This window comes from Physella acuta, unplaced genomic scaffold (assembly GCF_028476545.2).
Source record: "Physella acuta isolate Inbredline_101_S28 unplaced genomic scaffold, ASM2847654v3 ptg001147l, whole genome shotgun sequence".
In the NCBI taxonomy this organism is placed as follows: Eukaryota; Metazoa; Mollusca; class Gastropoda; family Physidae; genus Physella; species Physella acuta.
Window position 1 is genome coordinate 258,555 of NW_026732664.1, and position 6,478 is coordinate 265,032.

Sequence of the window (6,478 nt, forward strand, 5' to 3'; positions counted from 1 at the left end):
GGGTCTGGTGATGGTGTGGGGGTCTGGTGATGGTGTGGGGGTCTGGTGGTGGTGTACGGCTAGCGTCTCGAGTTCTTAACACATTGAGCTTCTAGATAGATGGTTAGGGTCACAACTTGAATCAATGATCGAATGACACCAGAGGCGACCGCTGGCTCTCGTGTGACGCTGGGCTCCTCTATGGAGCGCCATACGTTTTAAAGAGCGCCATACGCTCGGGGCATTGCATAATACTACAATCGATGACTAAACCCAACCACGGATGGCACTCCCCACGGGTGTGTAGCAGGGTGGCGCGCCCCACGACACGCCTGGAATCTGGGCGTTTGCCCAGTTTTTTTTTACATCACACCATGGGGCGTCTGGAGGTATCGAGGAGGAACCTACGTCCCAAAGAAATGTAGTGCCGACACTGTTTGTTTCATTCAATTGAAAGTTATAAATTGGGTACCCAGGTATAGCTGAGTGAAAAAGCTATTAATAAACAAACGAGCTACAACACTACTTCAGTAGCCTACATACTTACATTTATTTGACAAGAGAATACAAAATTAAAAAAAACTATTTTAAAAACGTCTGTGTTCGTATGTGCAGGTGCATGTGTATATAATTATTTATGTGTCTTGGTATTAGTATGAATGTGTGTTGGTATGTGCATGTGTATGTATGCATGTTTCAGTTAATCAGCGAAGATGACCCTTGGTCTGGGTGGTCCAGGAAAGCAGCAAGTACAGGGAGGTAAGGTCGAGGTCAAGGCCAAGCCCAAATACCTGATCCACATGATGGAGATGACGCAAGACTTGAGGGTGAACAGGTGCATGACAGTGGCCAGCAGCGCCAGATCACCGTCCATGTTGCTGTTGACAACGATCATGACGCTGATCCACAGTGGAAGGGAGAGAAAGGTGAAGGTCATACACACAGCAAACAGCTGCCTCCGCTCTGATTTGGGGCGTAACTCATGACCCTCATCGAAACGTGTGTACCCCATGTTGGCAGGGGCGCCTTGTGGGGTGGGGGAGTTGGCAGGGGCGTCTTGTGAGGTGGGGGAGTTGGCGGTGGCGTCTTGTGGGGTGGGGGAGATGGCAGGGGCGTTTTGTGGGGTGGGGGAGTTGGCGGTGACGTCTAGTGGGGTGGAGGGCGCTGCTGCAGGCTGGAGTGTTGATCTGGTTGTCTGGAAGAGTTGCGACTCTTGGTAAGATGGGGGACGTTCACCAGACGTGACGCTGTGTGGTGCCAGACTTGACGCCATCCCCCCTACACCCCCCACAGTTCCAACACTGCCCTCTTGGATCCCCGGGATTGAGATAAATGAGCCGACTTGCAGCCTGTCCTGAGCTGGGTTCGTTCCCGCGACGACTGCCGATTGTATGAGCTGCTGGTGCGTCTGGTCCATGCGCGGTGAGCAGACGACAAAACAGGCCACAGCAGACACAGCGACCGGCACGAGCAGGATAAAGAAAGACAGAAACGTGTTGATAGATGCGGACGTGAAGACGACATGACCGAACCAGGGTTGGAAGATGACCAACATGCTGAGCCAAGGGGCGACAAAAAATGTCACTTTCAGTGCCCCTAACCTTTGACCCGTCAACGCCTTCAGTTTGTTGCGGGCAATGACCTCGGCATTAAGACACAAAAGACCGACACAGTATACGAAGTTCATTGCGAGAAACGTTGACACGACCTGGTCAGAGTGTGTGTACTCAAGTGTGCGGTAGACGTCGGGATATACCGCTCCCGGGGTGATGGCAAAGAACATTGTCGGGTAGGCAGAGCAGACAAAGTCTGCTACTGTTATGGACAGGACTAACGCTACACGGATACTTTTCAAAAACCGCCTGCTTGCCAGAATTTTGTAGACCAGGAAGGCGCTGGTGATCAAAGAGATGGCAGACAGGATCCCCAGGGTGCTGGAACTGACCACTAGACCCATGCTGCCACCACGCCCTCTCTAGGGGGGGGGGGCAGGGGCAGGGGGGCAGGGGGGCAGGTCACACAGCGGCGGCTAAAAGAAAAGAGAAAAAAACTTAAGTACATAAGCACAAGATTACAAAATAGATGAATTCGTTACAGTGATGGACACCCAAGAAAACTACCATCACTGCCAACACCATCACTATCAATATCATCACTGCCAACACCATCACTGCCAACACCATCACTACCAACACCTTAACTGCCAACACCATCACTGCCAACACCATCACTACCAACACCATCACTACCAACACCATCACTACCAACACCATCACTACCAACACCATCACTACCAACACCATCACTGCGGATTAGAAAGAGATGAAGGAAAAATATAGACTTCATCGCCATAGTGTTATATATCTAAAGTGCTCATCATCTAAATTAATGATAAAAAATACAATTTTTATTTTCAAAACTTATAGTGTTAATTGACGGCATGTGCATTAAACAAAATTAAAGACAATGTATCACCCTTAACAAAAATTGTGTCTGAAAATTATTTACATTTAGTCCTTTAGTACTCATTACGTCTTTTGATAAATTAGGAAAACACAATTAATTCCCTTTAAAAAAATTACATCGGGGGGGGGGGGGGGGGATACTTTTTATTACTTTGTGTTGGTGTTGGGAAAAAATAATTACTTAATTAGCGTGGATTGATCAAGTGCAATGTTGTAGGTATTTTAAATAGTGCTTTTTTATTTTATACACTGAACGTACTGTTTACCAATTATTTTTTTCAATCAATAACAGTTAAGAAGATGTTTACTTCTATCTTTCTGTTTGCGGATAAGCTTTGGGTATTATAACCGACAGGGTTCAATTTGCCACCCTGGGCTATCCTGTGAGCGCTATGGTGCATAATTTCGTTTTAAACAATGCGATAGACTATGGATAAGAAAGGTTACTATAGTCTTTAACTGAATCGAATCCGGGCGTCCTCCAGCGCTCCGACAGGGTGCTATTTGGCGCCTTGGGGTTCCCGTATGGCGCCTACGTTCGTTTAGTGAGTGCAAAAAACTATGAATAAGTTGGGGTACTATAGTCGTTTACTAAGTGGAATAAGTTCCGCTGGCGCCCCAGCATGTCCGATTTGGGTTTGCGTTTTTTGTGTTTTGGTTTTGGTTGGTTGTGGTTAGGGTTAATTCGAAAGTGCTATTTTTCAGTACTTTACATTTTAAAAATTTACAATAGAGTTTCACGACTAAAACCATTGCGCACCTAATGAACGTGATGACATATAACAGTGCGGAATAGTTGATTAAAAATTATGATTAGTAAACAGGACGTTTAGTGAATAAAATAAATAAAAGATAGCCTTTTATCAATTCATGTTAATTATAATATTCCAACAATAATGTCCTCTTACAATAATGTCTTCTGCAGATTTGCATTCACATTTTGATAATTATATTATTGCAACAATAATTCTTTTTAGGAGGTCCGTAGATTTTGGAATCACATTTTTTTAATTAGCGTGAGTTTAATTTATTTTTAAATTACCTCCCTTGCAAAATTACAAAACAGTTTAATTAGTTCGTTTTTTTTCGACCCTATTATTATTAAAATGTGTCCACTTTTTAGGAATCGAAACGAAAATGATATTTGAAATTGATCCTTTTAATATGGTTTAGCAATGTGCGTGTATTTAATATTTTCTTTACGTTATGCATAAGAGTAAAAGCAGTGGCAACTATAAAATAAATTTAAGTCGTTATATAAACAAACCCTACTCTATTACTTATAATAAGACAATGGGATGCACTGAAAAGCACTGCATGGTTCGATGTTTACTTCAATGTTCCACAATATATGGCGATGACACGAGGACTGACACACTACCACCCGCGTTATAAAATAGATACTGCCTTTTATTTATTTTATATACTGAACGTACTGTTTACTAATTGTTATTCTATCTTTCCGTTTGCGGACAAGCTGGGGGTTTCATAGTCATTCATTGAATCAGGGGCGTCCGCCGGCGCTTGGACAGGGTGTGATTTGGCGCCACAGGCTAAACTGTGACCACTGTGCGTTTATGTTTGCAGGAAAGTTGTGTTTATGTTATGAGTGTTGTGTTTTTTTTTTTTTTTTTTTTTTTTTTGCGTTTGCATTGTGTTTGTGTTTTCATTTGTGTTTTTATTTGCGTTTGTTTTTTCGTGTGTGTGTGTGTGTGTGTGTGTGTGTGTGTGTGTGTGTGTGTGTGGTGTCCGTTCATAAACCGCCTTGACAAAAAAAAAAAAACCATGGACAACAGGTGAAATTCGAGCGCTGCAATCAATATATCTTTTTTCCGTTTTGGTAAACAGTGACCTGAATTAATCTGTGTACAATAAACCTCTTGGAGCGATTGTTCCTTTTTAATAAAGTCAATAAATTTCCAAATATGTGGGTGGCAACATCCCATTTTGACTGGAAACATCTGTGCCAGCCGTTTACTGAGTTGTTTGTTTTTGGCATATGGTCTTCTGCACGTGTTTGCATGTTCCACATATCAAATGGTGTTTGTGTTGTGTTTTCTTTTGTGTTTGTGTTATGTTTGTGTTATGTTTTGTTATTTTCCCAAGTTAGTGCGTTTAAAAAGATTTACCGTGGCGGAGCACGGGTATGCAGCTAGTGTGTGGAATATTGTTAGTACTTTATAAATTCATGTGTTTTTTGTTGTTGTTTTTTTTTTTGGGAAATTGGGAATAGCGTAAAGTACTAGTTCTGGTCACTGGAAATCAATCAAAATTTGACAGAAGGCAGAGACTTAGATCTTTTACTCATAGGTGAAATTTCGTCTATCTATCAGAAACAGTACTCAAGTTATTGGCTTTTGAAAAACCTAAAGTAGAATAAGTTCCACTTCTGTTTATTGGAAAAAGCTGAGAAGCTGATACAGAACTACACATTTGATATACTGCTTATATATGAAATTTCATCAACCTAGCTGTAATGGTACACAAGTTATCGTGTTCACAGACATACACACACATACATACACACACAGACATACATCCACACACAGACACGGACAGAATTGTCCAGTATTTACGAATCGATTAAACGTAGAAGGTCGAAATTTTGATAAATCTGGATTTATAATTTTTGCCCGATTAAAATAAGTACCCTATACTTTGTATATGATGAAGTACTGAGGTGTAATACGATGAAAACTGTCAAAATTGCATGTGATTTTTGTGTATAATTACAATACTTTCTCTATACTCTGTATACGAGAAAGTAAAAATGAATTACGTATCCAATTGAAATTAAATTTCACATTGTATTGTCTTCAAGTGTTGACGCATGGGTTGAATTTCAGAGAAAGTGGTCGGTTAGAAGTGCCCGAAATTTCGCATGTCCGTTTTAATCCATGACGTCAGACTAACTACAGATTGACGACAGAGGAGGCAAGTTAAATAAAAGTCTGTAATAAAAGCTTTTATGTAATAACTCACTAATAATCTCCCTACCCAATCTAAAATAAAACATATTTTTGTACTTAAATTAATTTTAATACTTGTATTAATACAAGCACTAAGACAAACCTTGACTTTGTGAGTTTAAAGCAAGTCTTGAACACACACCATCTCTTGCTACTTAACTCCTTGAACAGAAAACAAAGACACCCAACTCCATGAACACACAACAAGACACTCCGTGAACACACCCCAAGACTCTCCGTGAACACACACCAAGACACTCCGTGAACACACACCAAGACACTCCGTGAACACACACCAAGACACTCCGTGAACACACACCAAGACACTCCGTGAACACACACCAAGACACTCCGTGAACACACCCCAAGACTCTCCGCGAACACACACCAAGACACTCCGCGAACACACACCAAGACACTCCGTGAACACACACCAAGACACTCCGTGAACACACACCAAGACACTCCGTGAACACACACCAAGACACTCCGTGAACAGAAAACAAAGACACCCAACTCTGTGTACACACACCAATGCAGCGACCATAAATCTTGTACCTGTCGTGTGCAGGAAAGTCTAATGACGTCATGGCACGTTTCATTGAACAAGCAGCAGTGTGCACATGCGCAACAAAGCAAGTCACATGACCAATACGGATGTTTTCAGTCAAACGAAACGTTGTAAACAAGTTATGTTGATTCAACCTCACATAACCTTCCCGTAGAAATTGGTCTCTTGTAAAAATAAACCGGGAGTGATCTCCCCTAAACTTTCTCGAATATTCTTATATAACTTGGAATATAGACATGATTTTTAATTACTTAAACTTTAAAAAATAGAATAAAATCTCATAGAAAAAAAGAATTGACCTCGGCGTATGAAGGGAAAGTGTATTCAGCACTATGCCCAGCCGCCTTTACTTTCCCTTCCGTGAGTTAGGTACCCATCAGAGCTAGGTGGACTTGGGACGTTCTACTGACATATGTTTAAAACTGTAGCGCTCTAGCACTAGGCCACGCATCCCACTTATAATACAGTCCATTTAAACGGCCAACAACCACGCA